At 46.1% G+C, this 23,591-nt stretch overlaps 1 protein-coding gene and 1 pseudogene across 2 annotated transcripts in view; one reads left to right on the top strand and one right to left on the bottom strand.

Moving 5' to 3' along the window:
- Window positions 1-23,591, top strand: part of LOC311103132 (transcriptional repressor protein YY1-like) — a 964,063-nt gene that overhangs the window by 789,831 nt on the left and 150,641 nt on the right. The gene's annotated exons all lie outside the window — the stretch shown is intronic.
- Window positions 21,567-22,948, bottom strand: LOC311102841 (thyroxine 5-deiodinase-like; annotated as a pseudogene). The gene has a single exon. The product of its transcript is annotated as a thyroxine 5-deiodinase-like (transcript).

The raw sequence follows: 23,591 nt of genomic DNA on the forward strand, positions 1-23,591 counted from the left end.
TCACTGCTTCAGTGTTATGAGATCTTTTTGTCAGATGTTACTATGGTATACTGAAGTATAATTACAAGCATTCCATAAGTGTCAAAGGCTTTTATTGATATTTACATTAAGTTTATGCAAAGAGTCAATATTTACAGTGTTGACCCTTCTTTTTCAAGACCTCTGCAATCCGCCCTGGCATGCTGTCAATTAACTTCTGGGCCACATCCTGACTGAAAGCAGCCCATTCTTGCTTAATCAATACTTGGAGTTTGTCAGAATTTGTGGGTTTTTGTTTGTCCACCCGCCTCTTGAGGATCGACCACAAGTTCTCAATGGGATTAAGATCTGGGGAGTTTCCTGGCCATGGACCCAAAATGTCGATGTTTTGTTCCCCGAGCCACTTAGTTATCACTTTTGCCTTATGGCAAGGTGCTCCATCATGCTGGAAAAGGCATTGGTCGTCACCGAACTGTTCTTGGATGGTTGGGAGAAGTTTATCTCGGAGGATGTGTTGGTACCATTCTTTATTCATGGCTGTGTTCTTAGGCAAAATTGTGAGTGAGCCCACTCCCTTGGCTGAGAAGCAACCCCACACATGAATGGTCTCAGGATGCTTTACTGTTGGCATGACACAGGACAGATGGTAGCGCTCACCTTGTCTTCTCTGGACAAGGTCTTTTCCGGATACCCCAAACAATCGGAATGGGGATTCATCAGAGAAAATGACTTTACCCCAGTCCTCAGCAGTCCAATCCCTGTACCTTTTGCAGAATATCAGTCTGTCCCTGATGTTTTTCCTGGAGAGAAATGGCTTCTTTGCTGTCCTTCTTGACACCAGGCCATCCTCCAAAAGTCTTCGCCTCACTGTGCGCGCAGATGCACTCACACCTGCCTGCTGCCATTCCTGAGCAAGCTCTGCACTGGTGGTGCCCCGATCCTGCAGCTGAATCAAATTTAGGAGACGGTCCTGGCGCTTGCTGGACTTTCTTGGGCGCCCTGACGGCTTCTTCACAACAATTGAACCTCTCTCCTTGAAGTTCTTGATGATCCGATAAATGGTTGATTTAGGTGCAATCTTACTAGCAGCAATATCCTTGCCTGTGAAGCCCTTTTTGTGCAAAGCAATGATGACGGCACGTGTTTCCTTGCAGGTAACCATGGTTAACAGAGGAAGAACAATGATTTCAAGCGCCACCCTCCTTTTAAAGCTTCCAGTCTGTTATTCTAACTCAATCAGCATGACAGAGTGATCTCCAGCCTTGTCCTCGTCAACACTCTCACCTGTGTTAACGAGAGAATCACTGACATGATGGCAGCCGGTCCTTTTGTGGCAGGGCTGAAATGCAGTGGAAATGTTTTTTGGGGATTAAGTTCATTTCATGGCAAAGAGGGACTTTGCAATTAATTGCAATTCATCTGATCACTCTTCATGACATTCTGGAGTATATGCAAATTGCCATCATCAAAACTGAGGCAGCAGACTTTGTGAAAATTAGTATTTGTGTCATTCTCAAAACTTTTGACCACGACTGTACATGACCAAAAGCCTTGTATTCTTGTATTGCCAAATTGTGTAATTTATTGACGGTCCCTAACTTGGCTAACTCTTCCCACCTGCAAACACACAGAAGAGACACCCACATCAAACCACACCCCAAAACCAACTCAAGTTTGAATTCAATCATGGCCGCTAGCATTTCTTAATGAATCAAATAAAAAAACGAGGCCAAATCATGAAGTGCAGTCACTCTTTAAAAAAACATACATTAGACACATTCCAATGTCAGGTGTAAACACAAAGCAAACAGTGGGCGCGTCTCAATAGTCTAAGTAGCTTCCTCTACGTCTCCTTTCCTGCATCTGCACTGATGTGAAGGAACTGTACTGGGATGAGAGTCCTGGTGAGGATCCATTACTCCATTCTACGAGTGGAGACGAGGAGAACAGATAACAGTAGGCTATTGAGATGCACCCAGTAAGTTGATCTGAAATGTTTTCCACAACACCATGTGTAGGTACATACACTGAGTTTACAAAAACTCTTTCCATGACATAGACTGACCAGGTGAATCCAAGTGAAAGCTATGATCCCTCCAATCAGCATAGATCAGGGCTGGGCAACTTTGATGGGGGTGGGGGCCACAAAAAAACTGAACTCATCATGAGGGGCTGCAGTGGCTCGTGGGTCTGCGTACCCACATCCACCCCCCCCCCCCCCCCCCCCCCCCCCAATTGTGCCCATTTTTAACTCTGGGTCTTCCTTTCCTGTGGCGGTCCTCATGAGAGCCAGTTTCATCATAGCGCTTGATGGTTTTTGTGACTGCACTTGAAGAAACGTTAAAAGTTCTTGAAGTTTTCCAGATTGACTGACCTTCATGTCTTAAAGTAATGATGGACTGTCGTTTCTCTTTGATTATTTGAGCTGTTCTTGTCATAATATGGACTTGGTCTTTTACCAAATAGGGCTATCTTCTGTATACCACCCCTACCTTGTCACAACACAATTGATTGACTCAAATGCATTAAGAAGGAAAGAGATTTCACAAATTAAGTTTTAACAAGACACACCTGTTCATTGAAATGCATTCCAGGTGACTACCTTATGAAGCTGGTTGAGAGAATGCCAAGAGTGTGCAAAGCTGTCATCAAGGCAAAGGGTGGCTACTTTGAAGAATCTCAAATATAACATGTATTTTGATTTGTTTAACACTTTTTTGGTTACTACATGATTCCATATGTGTTATTTCATAGTTTTAATGTCTTCACTATTGTTCTACAATGTAGAAAATAGTAAAAAATAAAGAAAAACCCTGGAATGAGTAGGTGTGTCCAAACATTTGACTGGTACTGTGTGTGTATATATATATATATATATACAGTGGGGAGAACAAGTATTTGATACACTGCCGATTTTGCAGGTTTTCCTACTTACAAAGCATGTAGAGGTCTGTAATTTTTATCATAGGTACACTTCAACTGTGAGAGACGGAATCTAAAACAAAAATCCAGAAATCACATCGTATGATTTTTAAGTAATTAATTAGCATTTTATTGCATGACATAAGTATTTGATACATCAGAAAAGCAGAACTTAATATTTGGTACAGAAACCTTTGTTTGCAATTAGAGAGATCATACGTTTCCTGTAGGTCTTGACCAGGTTTGCACACACTGCAGCAGGGATTTTGGCCCACTCCTCCATACAGACCTTCTCCAGATTCTTCAGGTTTCGGGGCTGTCGCTGGGCAATACGGACTTTCAGCTCCCTCCAAAGATTTTCTATTGGGTTCAGGTCTGGAGACTGGCTAGGCCACTCCAGGACCTTGAGATGCTCTTACGGAGCCACTCCTTAGTTGCCCTGGCTGTGTGTTTCGGGTCGTTGTCAAGCTGGAAGACCCAGCCACGACCCATCTTCAATGCTCTTACTGAGGGAAGGAGGTTGTTGGCCAAGATCTCGCGATACATGGCCCCATCCATCCTCCCCTCAATACGGTGCAGTCGTCCTGTCCCCTTTGCAGAAAAGCATCCCCAGAGAATGATGTTTCCACCTCCATGATTCACGGTTGGGATGGTGTTCTTGCGGTTGTACTCATCCTTCTTCTTCCTCCAAACATGGCGAGTGGAGTTCAGACCAAAAAGCTCTATTTTTGTCTCATCAGACCACATGACCTTCTCCCATTCCTCCTCTGGATCATCCAGATGGTCATTGGCAAACTTCAGACGGGCCTGGACATGCGCTGGCTTGAGCAGGGGGACCTTGCGTGCGCTGCAGGATTTTAATCCATGACGGCGTAGTGTGTTACTAATGGTTTTCTTTGAGACTGTGGTCCCAGCTCTCTTCAGGTCATTGACCAGGTCCTGCCGTGTAGTTCTGGGCTGATCCCTCACCTTCCTCATGATCATTGATGCCCCACGAGGTGAGATCTTGCATGGAGCCCCAGACCGAGGGTGATTGACCGTCATCTTGAACTTCTTCCATTTTCTAATAATTGCGCCAACAGTTGTTGCCTTCTCACCAAGCTGCTTGCCTATTGTCCTGTAGCCCATCCCAGCCTTGTGCAGGTCTACAATTGTATCCCTGATGTCCTTACACAGCTCTCTGGTCTTGGCCATTGTGGAGAGGTTGGAGTGAGTTTGATTGAGTGTGTGGACAGGTGTCTTTTATACAGGTAGCGAGTTCAAACAGGTGCAGTTCATACAGGTAATGAGTGGAGAACAGGAGGGCTTCTTAAATAAAAACTAACAGGTCTGTGAGAGCCGGAATTATTACTGGTTGGTAGGTGATCAAATACTTATGTCATGCAATAAAATGCAAATTAATTACTTAATAATCATACAATGTGATTTTCTGGATTTTTGTTTTAGATTCCGTCTCTCACAGTTGAAGTGTACCTATGATAAAAATTACAGACCTCTACATGCTTTGTAAGTAGGAAAACCTGCAAAATCGGCAGTGTATCAAATACTTGTTCTCCCCACTGTATATATAAAAAAAGTATTTAGTCAGCCACCAATTGTGCAAGTTCTCCCACTTAAAAAGATGAGAGAGGCCTGTAATTTTCATCATAGGTACACGTCAACTATGACAGACAAAATGAGAAAATGTTTTCCAGAAAATCACATTGTAGGATTTTTAATGAATTTATTTGCAAATTATGGTGGAAAATAAGTATTTGGTCACCTACAAACAAGCAAGATTTCTGGCTCTCACAGACCTGTAACTTCTTCTTTAAGAGGCTCCTCTGTCCTCCACTCGTTACCTGTATTAATGGCACCTGTTTGAACTTGTTATCAGTATAAAAGACACCTGTCCACAACCTCAAACAGTCACATTCCAAACTCCACTATGGCCAAGACCAAAGAGCTGTCAAAGGACACCAGAAACAAAATTGTAGACCTGCACCAGGCTGGGAATACTGAATCTGCAATAGGTAAGCAGCTTGGTTTGAAGAAATCAACTGTAGGAGCAATTATTAGGAAATGGAAGACATACAAGACCACTGATAATCTCCCTCGATCTGGGGCTCCACGCAAGATCTCACCCCGTGGGGTCAAAATGATCACAAGAACGGTGAGCAAAAATCCCAGAACCACACGGGGGGACCTAGTGAATAACCTGCAGAGAGCTGGGACCAAAGTAACAAAGCCTACCATCAGTAACACACTACGCCGCCAGGGACTCAAATCCTGCAGTGCCAGACGTGTCCCCCTGCTTAAGCCAGTACATGTCCAGGCCCGTCTGAAGTTTGCTAGAGTGCATTTGGATGATCCAGAAGAGGATTGGGAGAATGTCATATGGTCAGATGAAACCAAAATATAACTTTTTGGTAAAAACTCAACTCGTCGTGTTTGGAGGACAAAGAATGCTGAGTTGCATCCAAAGAACACCATACCTACTGTGAAGCATGGGGGTGGAAACATCATGCTTTGGGGCTGTTTTTCTGCAAAGCGACAAGTACGACTGATCCGTGTAAAGGAAAGAATGAATGGGGCCATGTATCGTGAGATTTTGAGTGAAAACCTCCTTCCATCAGCAAGGGCATTGAAGATGAAACGTGGCTGGGTCTTTCAGCATGACAATAATCCCAAACACACCGCCCGGGCAACGAGTGGCTTCGTAAGAAGCATTTCAAGGTCCTGGAGTGGCCTAGCCAGTCTCCAGATCTCAACCCCATAGAAAATCTTTGGAGGGAGTTGAAAGTCCGTGTTGCCCAGCGACAGCCCCAAAACATCACTGCTCTAGAGGAGATCTGCATGGAGGAATGGGCCAAAATACCAGCAACAGTGTGTGAAAACCTTGTGAAGACTTACAGAAAACGTTTGACCTGTGTCATTGCCAACAAAGGGTATATAACAAAGTATTGAGAAACTTTTGTTATTGACCAAATACTTATTTTCCACCATAATTTGCAAATAAATTCATTAAAAATCCTACAATGTGATTTTCTGGATTTTTTTCTTCTCATTTTGTCTGTCATAGTTGACGTGTAACTATGATGAAAATTACAGGCCTCTCTCATCTTTTTAAGTGGGAGAACTTGCACAATTGGTGGCTGACTAAATACTTTTTTTCCCCACTGTATATTTTATTTTTATTTTTATTGGTCCATGGTCCTACAAAAGGGGGCCGCCAGTTGCCCATCCCTGTGTAGATGAAGGGGAGGAGACAGGTTAAAGAAGGATTTTTAAGATTTGAGACAATTAAGACATGTGCATGTGCCATTCAGGGGGTGAATGGGCAAGACAAAATATTTAAGTGCCTTTGAACAGGGAATGGTAGTAGGTGCCAGGCGCACCAGTTTGAGTGTGTCAAGAACTACAACACTGCTGGGTTTTCATGCTCAACAGTTTCCCGTGTGTATCAAGAATGGTCCACCCCCCAAAGGACATCCAGTCAACTTGACACAACTGTGGGAAGCATTGGAGTCAACATGGGCCAGCATCCCTGTGAAACGCTTTCGACACCTTGTAGTGTCCATGCCCCGACGAATTAAGGCTGTTCTGAACACCATTTCACATTTGGATCGAGCTCACAATGTGGCATCCACACCACGCAATTACCTCAAAGACTTGGTCATTTTTGGATTGGTTGCCTTGGTTACATAAGGGTAGATGCAGTACATATTGTGTTCTTCTATTGTCAGCTTCCTGCTTCTCCTGTTTGTCTCCTGGCCTCTAGAGGTCAGCTGTGTTCCCCTCTGCCTTTGTTCTTCCTCATGTGTCCTCATTAGTTTGATCCAGGTCACCTGTGCCTTGTTTTCCCTTTAGTATTTTAGCTGTGTGTTTTCCCCTTGTTTCTCACTTGGTTATTGCGTCCTGACTATGTGTCTCCTGCCTTGTCCCACCGTGTCAGTCCTAGTAAGTTGTTCGAAGTTATCTTTAGTTTGTTTTTCTCCCCTCGTGGAGTTGTTTTGTTTTGCCTCCTGTTTTGGAACATTAAATCTACTTGCCTGGAGTATTGCCTTGGGTGTTTCATTTGGGTCCTACAACATCTCCTCTGTGGCTAAGGGGTAGTACCCCCAGCTCTACACATCTGAGACCGGAGTTCTAGCCCGGCTTGTGACAGAATAACCAAGTCAATCATGGACCCAGAAACACTCAGTTCCCAGGACCTGTTGGCGGTGATCACTCGACATGAGGCTTCTTTCCAGCGCCATGAAGCCGTTCTCAGCCGACAAGAGGAGCTGATGGCTAGTCATTCTCAACTCTTGGCCGAAATGATGAGTGCCCTTCGCCAGCTCTTTGAACGCCTCCCTGGTCCTCTCCCTTCCCCCAGGTCACCCCCCAGTGACGACAGGCCTTCTCGGTTGGCGGAGCCCCGACTACCACCTCCCAAGCCCTTTTCTGGGGATCCAAGCTCTTGCCAGGGTTTCCTCACCCAATGCTCCCTCACCTTCGAGCTCCAACCCTCAAGTTTTCCCACAGACCGTTCCAAGATTGCCTACATCATTACCCTTCTTTCAGAAAAGGCGCTCGCCTGGGCTTCTGCGGTGTGGCAGTCCCAGGAGGCCTGTTGTGACTCCCACGCTGCATTTGTAGAAGAGTTCAGGCGGGTGTTCGATCATCCTGTCAGTGGGCGGGAGGCTTCCAAGCGCCTACTGTCTCTCCGTCAGGGCTCCCGAAGCACGGCAGATTTTGCCATTGATTTCCGGACCATAGCAGCAAGGAGCGGATGGAATGATGAAGCGCTGAGGGTCTGCTTTCAGGGAGGGTTATCTGAGCCCCTTCAAGATGAGTTAGCCACCCGAGAACCAGCTGGAGATCTCGAGTCCCTCATAGCCTTGGCCATCCGCCTGGACAATCGTCTAAGAGAGCGGAGAACGGCTCGCCGTCAGGTGTCTCAGTCCCAAGTTCCTCTGAGCAGCTCTGTTTCTCCTGTTTGGACTCCGTCATTCAGAGCTGCCCCGGCTCCTGAACTGCCCCAGGATTCCCCGGAGAGCATGCAGTTAGGCCGTTCCAGGCTTTCTCCCAACGAAAGGGAACGTCGCATGAGGGAGCGTCGGTGCCTCTACTGCGGGGTTGCCGGCCACTTCCGCTCCACTTGCCCCGAGCTTTCGGGAAACGCCTGTCCCCGCCCAGCTACAGGAGGGTTGTGATGGGGAAAATTAGAGCTCCTCCTACTAACGCGGTCCTAGCTATTCCAGCCACTCTGTCCTGGGAGGGCCACCAGCATCGGGTCCAGGCTATGATCGATTCCGGTGCCGCAGGTGATTTTATGGATGTAACCTTGGCGAAGGAACTTAAGATCCCTACCCAACTACTTCCTCAACCCCAGGCAGTTACAGCCTTAGATGGCAGACCTCTGGAACCAGGAAAGGTTACTGAGGCGACTCAGTCCCTGCGACTTACCATCTCTCAACACCAGCAGGAGGAGACCTTCTATCTCATTGACTCTCCCGAGTATCCTATTATCCTGGGTCACCCTTGGCTATGCAGACATAATCCCCAGATCGACTGGCCTACTGGCACTATTCTAAGCTGGGGTCCCACTTGCCAACTCACCTGCATGCTTCAGAGTCCCTCAGCCCCTAGTACCCAGTTTCAAGAGTCTGTTGACGTCTCCCGAGTCCCCAGTGTTTACCATCAGTTCAAGGCAGTGTTCAGCAAGGCCCGGGCTACTGCCTTACCGCCTCATCGCACGTATGACTGTGCCATTGATCTACTCCCTGGGTGCTGCCCTCCTAGAGGTCGGATCTTTTCCTTGTCCTCCCCCGAGCACGCAGCTATGGACACCTATATTAAGGAGTCCTTGGCAGCCGGCCTCATCTATGCCTCTACTTCCCCGGCTGGGGCGGGCTTCTTTTTTGTTGAAAAGAAAGACGGGGGTCTTAGGCCTTGTATTGATTACCGGGGACTCAACAAGATCACGGTTCGGAATCGATACCCCCTTCCTCTCATGGCCACTGCTTTTGAGCTGCTTCAAGGGGCTTCCATTTTTACTAAGCTGGATCTCCGCAATGCTTACCATCTCGTGCGGATCCGGCCAGGAGACGAATGGAAGACGGCGTTCAACACGCCCACGGGGCACTATGAATATCGGGTGATGCCGTTCGGGCTCACCAATGCCCCCGCAGTATTCCAAGCCCTGATTAATGATGTTCTCCGGGATATGCTTAATCTGTTCGTCTTCGTGTACCTGGACGATATCCTCATCTTCTCGAGGTCACTGAAGGAGCATGAGGGGCATGTTAGCCGGGTTCTCCAGAGGCTCCTTGACAATCACCTCTACGTTAAGCCTGAGAAGTGTGAATTTCATGTTTCTCAGACTCAGTTTCTCGGGTTTATTGTCACTCCCGGGCACCTAGAGATGGATCCCAAGAAGGTCAAGGCGGTCCACGATTGGCCCACACCTGCCACGGTCAAGGAGGTTCAACGGTTCATTGGCTTTTCTAACTTCTATCGGAAGTTCATCAAGAATTTCAGCTCGGTGGTAGCCCCCTTGACGACGCTTACCAAGGGAGGAGGGACCAAGATTCACTGGGGTCCGGAAGCAGCAGGGGCCTTCGAGGATCTCAAGCGCCGCTTCACTTCTGCTCCGATTCTGGTGACCCCTGACCCAGAAAGACCTTTCGTGGTGGAGGTGGACGCCTCAGAAGTGGGGGTAGGAGCCGTCCTGTCACAGAGGGGTGCGGATGGGAGATTACACCCTTGTGCCTTCATGTCTCGCCGCCTGTCTGAGGCCGAGCGCAACTACCACGTGGGGGATCTTGAGTTGCTTGCGGTGAAACTGGCCTTGGAGGAGTGGCGCCATTGGCTTGAGGGGGCTCAGCACCCTTTCCAGGTTCTCACAGACCACAAGAACCTGGAATATCTCCAACAGGCTAAGCGGATGAACCCTCGGCAAGCACGATGGTCTCTTTTCTTTAATCGATTCCAGTTCCTCCTGACTTACCGACCTGGCACCAAGAACGTCAAGCCGGATGCTCTGTCTCGAGTCTACTCTCCCGAGGTACAAGAGAAGCCCTTGGCATCGATTATTCCGAGGTCTAGGATCGTCGCACCTCTTCAGTGGGAACTAGAAAGAGGGGTACGAGAAGCTCTTGTCCAGGAGCCCGATCCAGGCGGTGGTCCTGCCGGTCGCCTGTACGTTCCTCTCTCTGTTCGGGCCCGCGTCTTGCAGTGGGGTCATGAGTCGCCCTTGACATGCCATCCAGGCAGTGCTCGCACACTGGAGTTCCTCCGACGGCGGTTTTGGTGGCCGTCCATCAAGAAGGACGTGCAGATCTATGTTGAGGCCTGCCCTGTGTGCAACCAGGGAAAGTCGACACGCCAGCGACCCCAGGGACTGCTCCATCCCTTACCTGTTCCTCGAAGGCCATGGTCACACCTTTCTCTGGACTTTGTTACGGGACTTCCTCTATCCCAGGGCAACACCGTCATCCTAGTGGTGGTAGACCGGTTCTCTAAGGCTGCCTGGTTTATCCCCCTGCCCAAGCTGCCCTCGGCTAAGGAGACTGCTGAGCTCCTCATGAACCATGTCTTCCGGATATTTGGTATTCCCCTGGACGTGGTCTCTGACCGAGGTCCCCAATTCTCGTCCCGGTTTTGGGGGGCCTTCTGCAGGCTTGTTGGGGCCACAGCCAGCCTATCGTCGGGGTTCCATCCAGAGTCTAATGGCCAAACAGAACGGATTAATCAGGATCTGGAGACCACCCTGCGGTGTATGGCGGCCAGTAATCCCACGTCTTGGGCCACCTATATCATTTGGGCTGAATATGCCCACAACACCCTCCAGTCCTCAGCCACCGGATTGTCCCCATTCGAATGCCAGTTCGGTTACAACCCTCCATTATTTCCAGAGGAGGAGGCGCAGGTTGGTGTTCCCTCGGCCCAGCGCTTTGTCCAACGCTGTAGGCGGACCTGGAAGAAGGCCAGGCGTGCCCTCCTTCGGACCTCCCAGAGATACCAAAGTCAGGCTAATCGCCACCGCCGGACGGCCCCTAGTTTCCGAGCTGGTCAGAGAGTTTGGTTGGCCACTAAGAACCTGCCCCTCCGGGTCGAATCCAAGAAGCTTTCCCAGAGATACATCGGCCCTTTCCGCATTGCTAGAAAGGTTAACCCTGTGTCTTATCGTTTGGTTCTCCCTCGCTCCCTTCGTATTAACCCCACTTTCCATGTTTCACTTATTAAACCTGTCTTGTCTTCTCCCTTTGCCCCCCCACGCAGACCCCCGCCACCTCCCAGGATTATTGACGGCCAGCCAGCCTACACAGTCCGCCGGATACTGGACTCCCGGAGGGTCCAGAACTCTCTGCAGTATCTGGTGGACTGGGAGGGCTACGGGCCAGAGGAGCGCTCCTGGGTTCCAGCCAGGGACATCCTGGATCCAGGGTTGGTCCGAGATTTTCGCACCCTGAGGCCAGGGTGTTCTGGAAGGAACGTCAGGAGTCGTTCCTAGAGGAGGGGGTCCTGTCAGCTTCCTGCTTCTCCTGTTTGTCTCCTGGCCTCTAGAGGTCAGCTGTGTTCCCCTCTGCCTTTGTTCTTCCTCATGTGTCCTCATTAGTTTGATCCAGGTCACCTGTGCCTTGTTTTCCCTTTAGTATTTTAGCTGTGTGTTTTCCCCTTGTTTCTCACTTGGTTATTGCGTCCTGACTATGTGTCTCCTGCCTTGTCCCACCGTGTCAGTCCTAGTAAGTTGTTCGAAGTTATCTTTAGTTTGTTTTTCTCCCCTCGTGGAGTTGTTTTGTTTTGCCTCCTGTTTTGGAACATTAAATCTACTTGCCTGGAGTATTGCCTTGGGTGTTTCATTTGGGTCCTACAACATCTCCTCTGTGGCTAAGGGGTAGTACCCCCAGCTCTACACATCTGAGACCGGAGTTCTAGCCCGGCTTGTGACATCTATAGTGCGTGCAATGATGTCCGAGGGGGAAAAACAGTGTTTGTTGTTTGCAAACAGATGTGGCTGTTTCACTATTAATGATTCCAGCTTTAAAGTGCCCTAATATAACAACTGTATAACCCATGCTTAAGCAATGCATAATATAAGCAGTACATAGACAGTCATAGAGACTTTATTCACTCATACCTTCAGAAATTCGGTAACACCTTCTATAAGCATTTCATATAAGGCATTACAAAACTTTGCAGCATAAGGTCTTATGCTGCCTGCCTATACTGCTTTATTTGTGAAACATGCATTATGTTGTTTTATGCATAACTCATAAGGCATTACTTATGCGCTTATAATGCATTATAAAGAGGGTATTCAAGGAACTGTTACCAATGTATGCAGTGTATAAAGTTGCATTAGTATATACACTTACAACAGTACTTTGTTGGTTTACAAAGCTACTATTGTTTCATCATCCAAAAGAAATAAGCACACATTCTCCCAATGGAAGATTAGAAACCTGTTAAGTGGGTTGAATATATCGTGTATATATTCAGTGACATAACAGTGAATTGTGAGTGACATAGCAATATGAATATCTGAGTCTGAACTCGATAACCTTATCAACACTGATATTGGTTATATTACAAGTAGCCTATAATTGTATTGATATTTGGACAATATGATTGGCCAGTGGTAATCTGTTCTAAAAACATTTGACGGGTTGAGTTCTTGTAAGGAACTGGCAAGTATAATACATTTCTGTTTGTGATTACTAAGCCTCTGTCTCATGGAAAGATCATGGTGACACTTCTACAATGGCGGTCTTGTCGCCCCATGAAAACACAGTAACTAAGCAACAGGGGAAATGTTTTTGTGTAGTGTAAGAAATAACTGACAAATGAAGCAGTGTCAGACTATTCTACGTGATTTCTATGTGATCTTTCAGACTGACATGTACTAATTGATATCATATTCTTGAAGAGGCACTCGCTTTTTTTTTTCTAAAAAGTGCACTTGTTCGTATGGAGGAAGGAGTCTGTGAGACTTGTATAACGTATAACGCAAAGGACACTTGCTCAATGGGATTGGTTTTGATGGAAATACATTTTGCCAAGGTGTGGCACAAACTCAAAATGAAAGTTCTTGTAGGGACATACTAGTTTGATCACATGATGTGAGCTTTAATGCGTCTAGCCAGGGGTGTCTGGCACTGAGAACAGGGTCACATTTGAAAAGGACGTTCTAAGCTGTTGCAGAGACTGTTTTTAGCCCAAAGAACTGTATAAGCCATACATTAGCAATGCATAATAGTGTAGAGATTCAGGGGAAAGGTGCTATGTCCCTACCAGGGCTCAAACTCTGGTCTCCATGACCGAAGGAAGCAACCATAACCACTGCAACAAGAAAGCTATATCTTTGTTACAATATATTCATAATAATTCATCGAGAATGTATTCACACTATAGCCTTCAGAAATAGCTTTTTCACACAGGCAACTCTTGCAAGGAAGGACATGATGGTTTGATTACATGACTTCTGGCTAAAAAACAGGGTCACACTTGAAAATGGTCCTCTGTAGCTCAACTGGTAGAGCACGGCGCTTGTAACGCCAAGGTAGTGGGTTCGATCCCCGGGACCACCCATACACATAAATGTATGCACGCATGACTGTAAGTCGCTTTGGATAAAAGCGTCTGCTAAATGGCATATTATTATATTATTATTATTATTATAAAATGATGTAGCATGACTCTGAAGCTGTTGCAAAGAGCTGTTTAATGAAAGTATTTATTTTTTATTTTTTATTTTTTTTGCAGAAAAATCTATTGTTTTTTGACTCATCAGAGTTGCTAGATTCTGACCAGATTCTATAGACTAAAGTATGAATAGGCCTACTGAAATACTGTAGAACCATCCATGTTGGTCATCATTTTATAACTGCTCAATTATGTTGTAAATGCAACAAAGGGTAACCACAGCAGAGCAAGTGTGGTTCAAGTGTGGTCAAAAAGCCTTATTTTATATTTTCGAATGAATTTCTTTTTACACAGAATGTTCAATCAGACAGAGGCTCTCCCTCTCACTGTTTTATCCTAAAGTGATCATATGAGTGGCTTTTAATGAGATCACGGTCCTCAGAACATGTGCAGGGAACCCAACTCAACAGTGAGACTAATATGGGTACTGAAGTCTTTGTGTAACTGTGAAAATTGTCCCCAACTCATGGACAAGTATGGAACTCTGTGCATGTGTGTAGAATCATTTTCTATATGATTGATACTTGATTTCATATTCGAGATAATTGAACACAGGGTGTGGGATATCAAGCCCTTTGATAATCAGCTTAAGTGTGAATATGTGCATTTGACTTGGGATCAAACAGCATACTTTTAGAATAAAGTTAAATGTTGATACAATATGCTCTCTCTGATGTCAATTAATAGTTTGATGTGTGTCTGTCTGTCTGCGTGTGAGTGAGTGAATGAGTGAGTGAGTGAGTGAGTGAGTGAGTGATGAGTGAGTGAGTGAGTGAGTGAGTGAGTGAGTGAGGAGTGAGTGAGTGAGTGAGTGAGTGAGTGAGTGAGTGAGTGAGTGAGTGAGTGAGTGAGTGAGTGAGTGAGTGAGTGAGTGAGTGAGTGAGTGAGTGAGTGAGTGAGTGAGTGAGTGAGTGAGTGAGTGAGTGAGTGAGTGAGTGAGTGAGTGAGTGAGTGAGTGAGTGAGTGAGTGAGTGAGTGAGTGAGTGAGTGAGTGAGTGAGTGAGTGAGTGAGTGAAGAGTGAGTGAGTGAGTGAGTGAGTGAGTGAGTGAAGAGTGAGTGAGTGAGTGAGTGAGTGAGTGAGTAAGTGAGTGAGTGAGGAGTGAGTGAGTGAGTGAGAGAGAAAGAGAGAGATAAAGTGTGTGAGAGAGGGTGTGGGGGGTGTTGTGCAGTGCGGCATCCCTGATTCTTGAAATGACTGTTGAAGCTCTTTTATATGCAGCTACTGTACACTTCACAGTACATCGTTTCATGTTGCACAGAAGTTTCAGCAACGCTTTACTTGACACCAAGTGTCATAACACGTTATGACACAGTCATAACCATGTCATAATGTCAAAACAGCTGACATAACTTGTCATAACCTGTCATAATATGGTAATAACACTGTCATGACTCATATATTTACACCTGTTGTGACATATATTGCGTTCTTTTATGGCTGGTTATGACCCGTTATTCAGTTTTGATCTCCACAACTTCTGCAAATAAAATAAAAAATTATGGGGAGGGGGCTTGCCTGTTTTGCATGTTATTTTTGCATTAATACGTGTCACATATCAGTTTGCGAAAAATTTAAAAAATATATATATCATTGAATTAATAAAGCTGCATACAAACATGGTCTCTTTATTGTTTTCTTGAGTAAGGCAGCTCCAAAATGCAGGTGTTTCAGCCTAGCTCAGTGCTTTCTGTGGTGGTGGGGCAAGCCAGCAGGAAATAGGAGCGTTGCGCCGTGATTGGCTCAGTGTTCTGTCACTCATGGGGACACTACGTCACCACCAAGTCTAAGTCCTTAGTAAGGGTAGACATCGAAGATTCAAGCCCTTTGGGTCCTGCCATAGAGTTACATTAGAAGTGCCCTTCCTAGAAAGCTCAAGGTCATTGGCCACAGATAAAATGACGTCAAATCATGTTATATGTACAGTAGCTTTGATTGGATGGATCATGTCAGCATTTTACATTCAAAATCTTAGCTAGCAGTCACCATCATCAATCAAGTCAACAATCTACTGGCAAATCCTTTTTAATCCTTGTCATATGAAGATAAATAATGTGTCTACCTGTCCTTTAAAGAGACCAGGCTCATCAGTAGGTATGAGTACTCTGGTGGGCCTTACGGATACATTTTCTTCTCCCCTTACCCGCACCCCTCTCCATGCCATCCTGCTGTGGGGCTACCAGTCTAAATCTCTCTGGGTTCTCATTGACTCTGGGGCCGACGAGAGTTTCATGGACAACACCCTGGTTATCTGAGCTGGGCATCCCCACTCAGCCCCTCTCCAGTCCCATGGACGTTAGAGCACTGGATGGACGCTCTGTAGGCAGGGTCACCCACAACACTACTCCTATCAACCTGCGAGTGTCAGTGGACCACGCAGTTCATGCTCATCAAGTCTCCTCAGGTTCCCGTGGTATTTTGGTTTTCTTTGCTCCAGCGCCACAATCCCCTTATCAACTGGACTGCTGGTACTATCGTGGGCTGGAACCTGCGGAAAGCCTACCACCTGATACTGATACGGGAGGGTGACAAGTGGAAGATCCTTCAACACTGCTAGTGGACACTATGAATACCTGGTGATGCCATTCGGTTTGACCAATGCTCCTGCTGTGTTCCAGGCCATGGTTAATGACATGCTCCGGGATATGTTGAACAGGTTCATGTTCGTCTACCTCGACGACGTCCTCGTCTTTTTCCGCTCGGCTCAAGAACGCGTTCTCCACGTCCGACAAGTCCTCCAGCATCTCCTGGAGAACCAGCTGTTTGTTAAAGCCGAAAAATGCGAGTTCCATCGCTCCACCATCTCCTTCCTTGGATACATCATCACTGCTGGGAATGTGCAGATGGATCCGGGAAAGGTGAGAGCGGTGGTGGATTGGCCCAAACCCATGTCCAGAGTGCAGCTGCAACGTTTCTTAGGGTTTGTCAATTTCCATCGCTGTTTTATCCTGAGCACTCTGGCTTCTCCCCTGTCAGCACTCACCTCTCCCAAGGTCCTGTTCACGTGGTCCCCAGCTGCTGACCGGGCGTTCCTGGACCTTAAGCACCACTTCACCACTGCTCCCATATTGATCCATGTCGGAGTTGGGGCCATTCTGTCCCAGCGTTCTGTCCCAGCGTTCTGCCCTGCACCTTAAGCTGCATCCCTGCGCCGCCTTCTTCCATCGCCTTAACGCCCCGGAGAGGAATTATGATGTGGGGAATCGAGAACAACTCGCGGTGAAGATGGCCTTGGAGGAGTGGAGACACTGGTTAGAGGGGGCGGATCACAAGAACCTGTAATATCTCCACACTGCCAAGCGTCTCAACTCCAAGCAAGCTCTATGGGCCCTGTTGTTCACCCGGTTCAACTTCACCATCTCCTACCGCCCGGGGTCTAAGAATGTTAAGCCGGATGCGCTTTCACGCCGCTATTGCCCCGTTTCTACACCCTCGGGCCCCGAGGGGCTTGCCTGCCACCCTGGCTCCCGTTGGACCTTGGCCTTTATGCAACAACATTTTGGTGGCCCACCATGGTTCCGGATGTGTCCGCATTTGTCGCCGCCTGCACGGTTTGTGCTCAGAACAAGACCCCTCGGCAAGCTCCGGCTGGCCTCCTTAAACCTCTTCCTGTCCCTTACCGTCCCTGGTCACATACAGTGAGGGGAAAAAAGTATTTGACCCCTGCTGATTTTGTACATTTGCCCACTGACAAAGACATGATCAGTCTATAATTTTAATGGTAGGGTTATTTGAACAGTGAGAGACAGAATAACAACAACAAAAATCCAGAAAAACGCATGTCAAAAATGTTTTCAATTCATTTGCATTTTAATGAGGGAAATAAGTATTTGACCCCTCTGCAAAACATTACTTAGTACTTGGTGGCAAAACCCTTGTTGGCAATCATAGAGGTTAGACGTTTCTTGTAGTTGGCCACCAGGTTTCACACATCTCAGGAAGGATTTTGTGCCACTCCACTTTGCAGATCTTCTCCAAGTCATTAAGGTTTCGAGGCTGACATTTGGCAACTCGTACCTTCAGCTCCCTCCACAGATTTTCTATGGGATTAAGGTCTGGAGACTGGCTAGGCCCCTCCAGGACCTTAATGTGCTTCTTCTTGAGCCACTCCTTTGTTGCCTTGTCCGTGTGTTTTGGGGTTCTCACCCAAGATTTGACGGTACATGGCCCCGTCCATCGTCCCTTTGGTGCGGTGAAGTTGTCCTGTCCCCTTATCAGAAAAACACCCCCAAAGCATAATGTTTTCACCTCCATGTTTGAAGGTGGGGATGGTGTTCTTGGGGTCATAGGCAGCATTCCTCCTCCTCCAAACACAGCGAGTTGAGTTGATGCCACAGAGCTCGATTTTGGTCTCATCTGACCACAACACTTTCACCCAGTTCTCCTCTGAATCATTCAGATGTTCATTGGCAAACATCAGACGGGCATATATATGTGCTTTCTTGAGCAGGGGGACCTTGCGGGCACTGCAGGATTTCAGTCCTTTACAGCGTAGTGTGCTACCAATTGTTTTCTTGGTGACTATGGTCCCAGCTGCCTTGAGATCATTGACAAGATCATCCCGTGTAGTTCTGGGCTGATTCCTCACCGTTCTCATGATCATTGCAACTCCACGAGGTGAGATCTTGCATGGAGCCCCAGGCCGAGGGAGTTTCACAGTTATTTTGTGTTTCTTCCATTCGCGAATAATCGCACCAACTGTTGTCACCTTCTCACCAAGCTGCTTGGCGATGGTCTTGTAGCGCATTCCAGCCTTGTGTAGGTCTACAATCTTGTCCCTGACATTCTTGGAGAGGTCTTTGGTCTTGGCCATGGTGGAGAGTTTGGAATCTGATTGATTGATTGCTTCTGTGGACAGGTGTCTTTTATACAGGTAACAATCTGAGATTAGGAGCACTCCCTTTAAGAGTGTGCTCCTAATCTCAGCTCTTTACCTCTACAAACGACACCTGGGAGCCAGAAATATTTCTGATTGAGAGGGGGTCAAATACTTATTTCCCACATTAAAATGCAAATCAATGTAACATTTTTGACATGTGTTTTTCTGGATTATTTTGTTGTTATTCTGTCTCTCACTGGTCAAATAAACCTATCATTAAAATTATAGACTGATCATTTATTTGTCAGTGGGCAAACGTACAAAATCAGCAGGGGATCAAATACTTTTTTCCCTCACTGTATATCCCTGGACTTCATCACTGGTCTCCTTCCGTCTGATGGAAACACCACTCTCCTCACGGTGGTGGACAGGTATTCCAAAGCCACCCATTTCATTCCCCTCCCAAGCTACCTTCTGCCAAGGAGATGGCCCAGCTCATGGTGCAGCACGTCTTCCAGAACCATGGACTTCCAGTGGACATGGTTTCCGACAGTGGTCCTCAGTTCTCGTCCCGGTTCTGGAAGGCGTTCTGCACACTCATTGGGTCATCGGCCAGTCTGTCCTCCGGGTTTCATCCCCACTCCAACGGCCAGTCGGAGCGTGCCAATCAAGACCTGGAGACGACTCTTTGGTGCCTTGTCTCAGCCAATCCCACCACCTGGAGCCAGCAACTCGTGTGGGTGGAGTACGCCCGAAACACCCTTCCCTGCTCGGCCACTGGGCTCTCGCCCTTCGAGTGCTCCGTGGGTTATCAGCCCCCGCTCTTGCCGGAGCAAGAAGAAGAGGTCAACATATCCTCTGCCCAGATATTCGTCCGCCGCTGTCGGCGTACCTGGAAGAGAGCTTGGTCCACTGTTCTCAAGACCACTTCCAGGTATCGTTGACAGGCGGTCCACCACCGGACCCGGCTCCCCGCTTTCGTCTGGCGTGAAAGCGCATCCGGCTTAACATTCTTAGACCCCGGGCGGTAGGAGATGGTGACGTTGAACCGGGTGAACAAGAGGGCCCATCCGGGTAGAGTCCCGCAAACTTCCCCCCCATTTTATCAGCCCTTTTCAATGATCTTTAGCCCCTCTGCTGTTCATCTTCTGTTGCCCCGCACCCTCCGTATACATCCCAGGTTTCATAAATCAAGGATTAAACCTCTGTCACACAGCCCTCTGTCTCCTCTTTCCAGGAGATGTAGCCTATCACCTGTTTTTGAGAAATGTAATCATCGAATATTGTAAGAGCTTTCATTGTCTGCTTATATGCCCCCTTTCTTTATCCTATGGTTCTGACTTGGTGTACAGGGAGAACACTGTAAGAATGGCCCATGTTCTGAATTCTGTCGCTGTACATTTCAAAAGTGCTTAACAAATATTATGTTGACTACGTCCGTCCTGGCTCGCTCATTGTCTTAATCGAAATAATGGATTGCCTCTTATCCGCTTGTCGTCCCCTTATACCATTGTTTGTACATCAGTAGAAACCACATTTGTTTAAGCAATTCAGCCATATCAGCTATGTTTTTTTTAAAGGCAGTGAATGAACTGTTTCGCTGCCAGACAAGGCTCCGCTGATAGCCAGGTGTAGCAGTGGTAAGGTGTTGGGACTGCTGTTGGGACAGCTTTATGTAGGCCCTAACAGTTTGTGGGCATCATTTGTCACCGTTATAGTGCAATTAATGTATTGTTTAGTGTTGTGTTGGGTAGTGGCTTTGCTGGCATGCATCCCAGATATTATTTTTTTTGCCCCACCAAGTTTAACATGCTAAAATCGCTGTTGGACACCTACATAAGAGTGTCAAAACCCACATTTATTCAATTTTGTTTTTCCCCTTCCTATAAGTTTCTTTTCGTTTGAAAGTTTCTCTTAAATCCTTGGTTTTTGTTGTAATGAATTGTTTATAGTCATGTTTTGTTCATCATATTTTAACTGTAGAACTTACTTGTAGAAAATACACTTTATGACACTGTCAAGAAGCATTATGACCATCATAATGCCAGATAGGCCTATCCTATACATGCCCTTATATCAGTCATCAATCAAAAAGAGAGTGTCTTGTCCTGCTCTTGAAATCTCCTCCTGCATTCATCCCAGTCATCAGCAACAGAGCATTAGGGCAGGTGCATGTCAGACAGCCATGTGTGCGCAATTACAATGATAATTTAACATGGTCAATGTTTTTTATATCATAAACATATTGTTGACACTTAGGCTATGGTGTAATGGAATATTTTGCCTTGTGTGGTAGGTTTTGTGGGTTTTGACATTCATATGTAGGTGTCATAACCAGCCATAAAATAACTACCTGTGGTAGGTTTTTACAGTTTTATGTAGGTGTCATAACCAGTCACAAAATATCGCAATATACTGTATGTCAAAACTGGTCTAAATATGTGTTATGACAAGTTATCTCAGCTGTTATGACATATTGTGGCATGGTTATGACCCTGTCATAACGTGTTATGACGCTGGGTCTCAAGTAAAGTGTTACCTAAGTTTCAGTAAAGAAATTGAAACTGTTCTATTGGTGGTACTGGGGGATGCTCAAAGATTTAAGGAGAGACTTAAAAATAACTGCTTTGCAATTGGAAATACTCCGTTTGAAAATTCAATTAGCAGATAATGTATATCAAATTAGATTTAGCCCAATATCCAGACTTTTAGATTTCTTAAGAATGTTTTTTGTTTGGACATTTCCTGTACAAAATGGTAAATTATTGGACACATTGATATATAGGCCTATTTATTGAATAGTAATTCACATTTCCAGTGATGCTAATAGTTTGAGTTTCTGACTGTGAATTTGATTAAAAAACACGTCTCTTTTTCAACAGGCACAGGTTACTGTATTTCATGGAAGCAATTAGTGGTTTACCCAGTAGTAACTGCGTTTCCGCAGGCTATTGCGCACAGCTTCTGAGTTTGGGGAGGGAGTCTGTTGCGCGAGTCTAGGCTATCTACTCCGTAATTACCTTACCATGATTTTAAATGTGACTTTAGGTTACAAAATGACTTCCACGCAGTTTAATCATCCTAAATGAATACGATACACATCATCCTAAATGAATTCACCTTCAGCAATGAGCGAAATGTTTTAAATAATGTTATTTTCCAGATGAGTATAGAATAAGACATTTTATTAAAAAAGTATCTCCGTAAAAAGTTTACCATATTTACAAAATAAAAAAATAAGTAAAAATATATTTCACACAACCATCATTTTCAGCATTAAAACATCAGTATCGGTTTTCTGGTGCGGAACCTTTTAAAAACCGAACTTCACAACAATACTGGCAAAAACTTGGTCATGGCAAAACGCTTTCCTCAAACACTCTCCACACAAACATTCACACTATAAGGATAAAGAGAACATGACAAATATTGGAACACAGAATAACTTGTATTCACAAATAAACCTTCACAACTTAAACCTTACAGGTGATCATCTAGATTACATAAAATGCTCAGTTGTCCAGTGTCAAAATAATAACTATAACTAAAATGGGCTATTCTGCAACCATTGGGATAGGCCTAGACAGCCTACATCACTAGTAAACAACACTAGTAAACAACAAGTGAAAATGCTTGTGTCCCTGTGTGACGCTTTATTGGAGCCGCAACTCTTGAAAGGTTGCACTGTATGAAATGCAGCTCTGTGAGACATAACTTATTTAATGCTGACGTCTAAAATTGCATACAAACCCTAACTCTACACATGAATAATGACATTTCTTGAATTTCCAACACTTTGTCTATATTGTTCAAGCCAGTCCCTCAGCTCAGAGATGCGGTAGCCCTCCGGTCCTCTACCTCCTTGGTAGACAATCTTTCCGTCTTGAAGTATGTAAAGTCTATCGAAATACGCTCCATATGCGGCGTTGGACAAGTTATCCATGCTGTCTGCGACAACAATGCACCCAGGGACCTCACGGTTCATTATTTGAGCTGCACTGAGTCTGTCCTCGAGACAGCGGTGTTTGGGAATTTGGTAGGGAGCGTCAGAGCTCATCCATCCGTCCGACGGGTGCGCCTCCTCTATATATACAACGACAGAGTCTGCGATATCCGCGTATTGCTCCATGACACGCTGGAACGCTTTCAAGCGTGTCATGAACGGTGGTCAGGTGCAACTGCCAAAGTTTAAAATGAGCGGTCTCTTGTCTTTGGCATAGTTAAGAATCCGGCTGCGTTTCTGATCGCGAAGCTCCACAACTTCAGTGTTCGGCGCTACATATCCAAGGTGCGCCGATTTTAAAAAGTCCAGTTTGTGGCCATGCCAAACGGCTTTGAGTGACTCCCAGCTGAACATTCGATTCGAATCTGAAATACATAATGGTGGGTCGACAATATTTCCTTCTTGTTCCTTCATTTTGAAGAAGACCCTCTTCCTTACGAACAGAAAATCGAGAAACCACATAATTATCGCTGCCACGAGGAAGCGAGGAAGTAAAATAAGACAGACAATCGCATTTTTCAGATATTTGACTGTATTCATGCCGACTAATAATAGCAGAACGCCTAATATATTTAGGCTATAGTGTATAAAACCTCAGTCAGACTTCTAAAACTTCAGTCCCTTTTGCGCTACGATCCTATGTTTAAGTTGCACTCGGCTTGTAACTTCCCTTTTTATAGCACCGACAGTGGATTTTAATGAAAAACACCCCGCCTCCAAACCGTAGCCGACTCCTCACATGGCGGGGATTACCCTCTATTGATTTAGGCTACTGATGGGAGAGGGAGAGCGCGAGATACGTGTGTAGGGAGAGGGAGAGCGCGAGATACGTGTGTAGGGAGAGGGAGAGCGCGAGATAGGTGTGTAGGCTACGAGAGAGCGAGAGAGGTGACTGTGGTTGTAGGGAGTTTTTCCTAGCCACCATGCATATACATCTGCATTGCTTGCGGTTTGGGGTTTTGGGCTGGGTTTCTGTATAGCACTTTGTGACATCTGCTGATGTAAAACGGCCTTTATAAATACATTTCATTGATTGTAAATAGGTGGTTTTGCTGGTGACTGCCTCCTCCTCGTCCCCACCTCCTCCTCATAAGTAGCATATGTCTGTCTTTCTCGACCAATACACCAAACGGGGTATGCACATTTTCCAAAACATCACAGACCCTTTTCTTCCGATACCCAGCGACAGGTGGATATT

This window comes from Coregonus lavaretus, assembly GCF_964263955.1.
Source record: "Coregonus lavaretus genome assembly, chromosome: 27".
NCBI lineage: Eukaryota > Metazoa > Chordata > Actinopteri > Salmoniformes > Salmonidae > Coregonus > Coregonus lavaretus.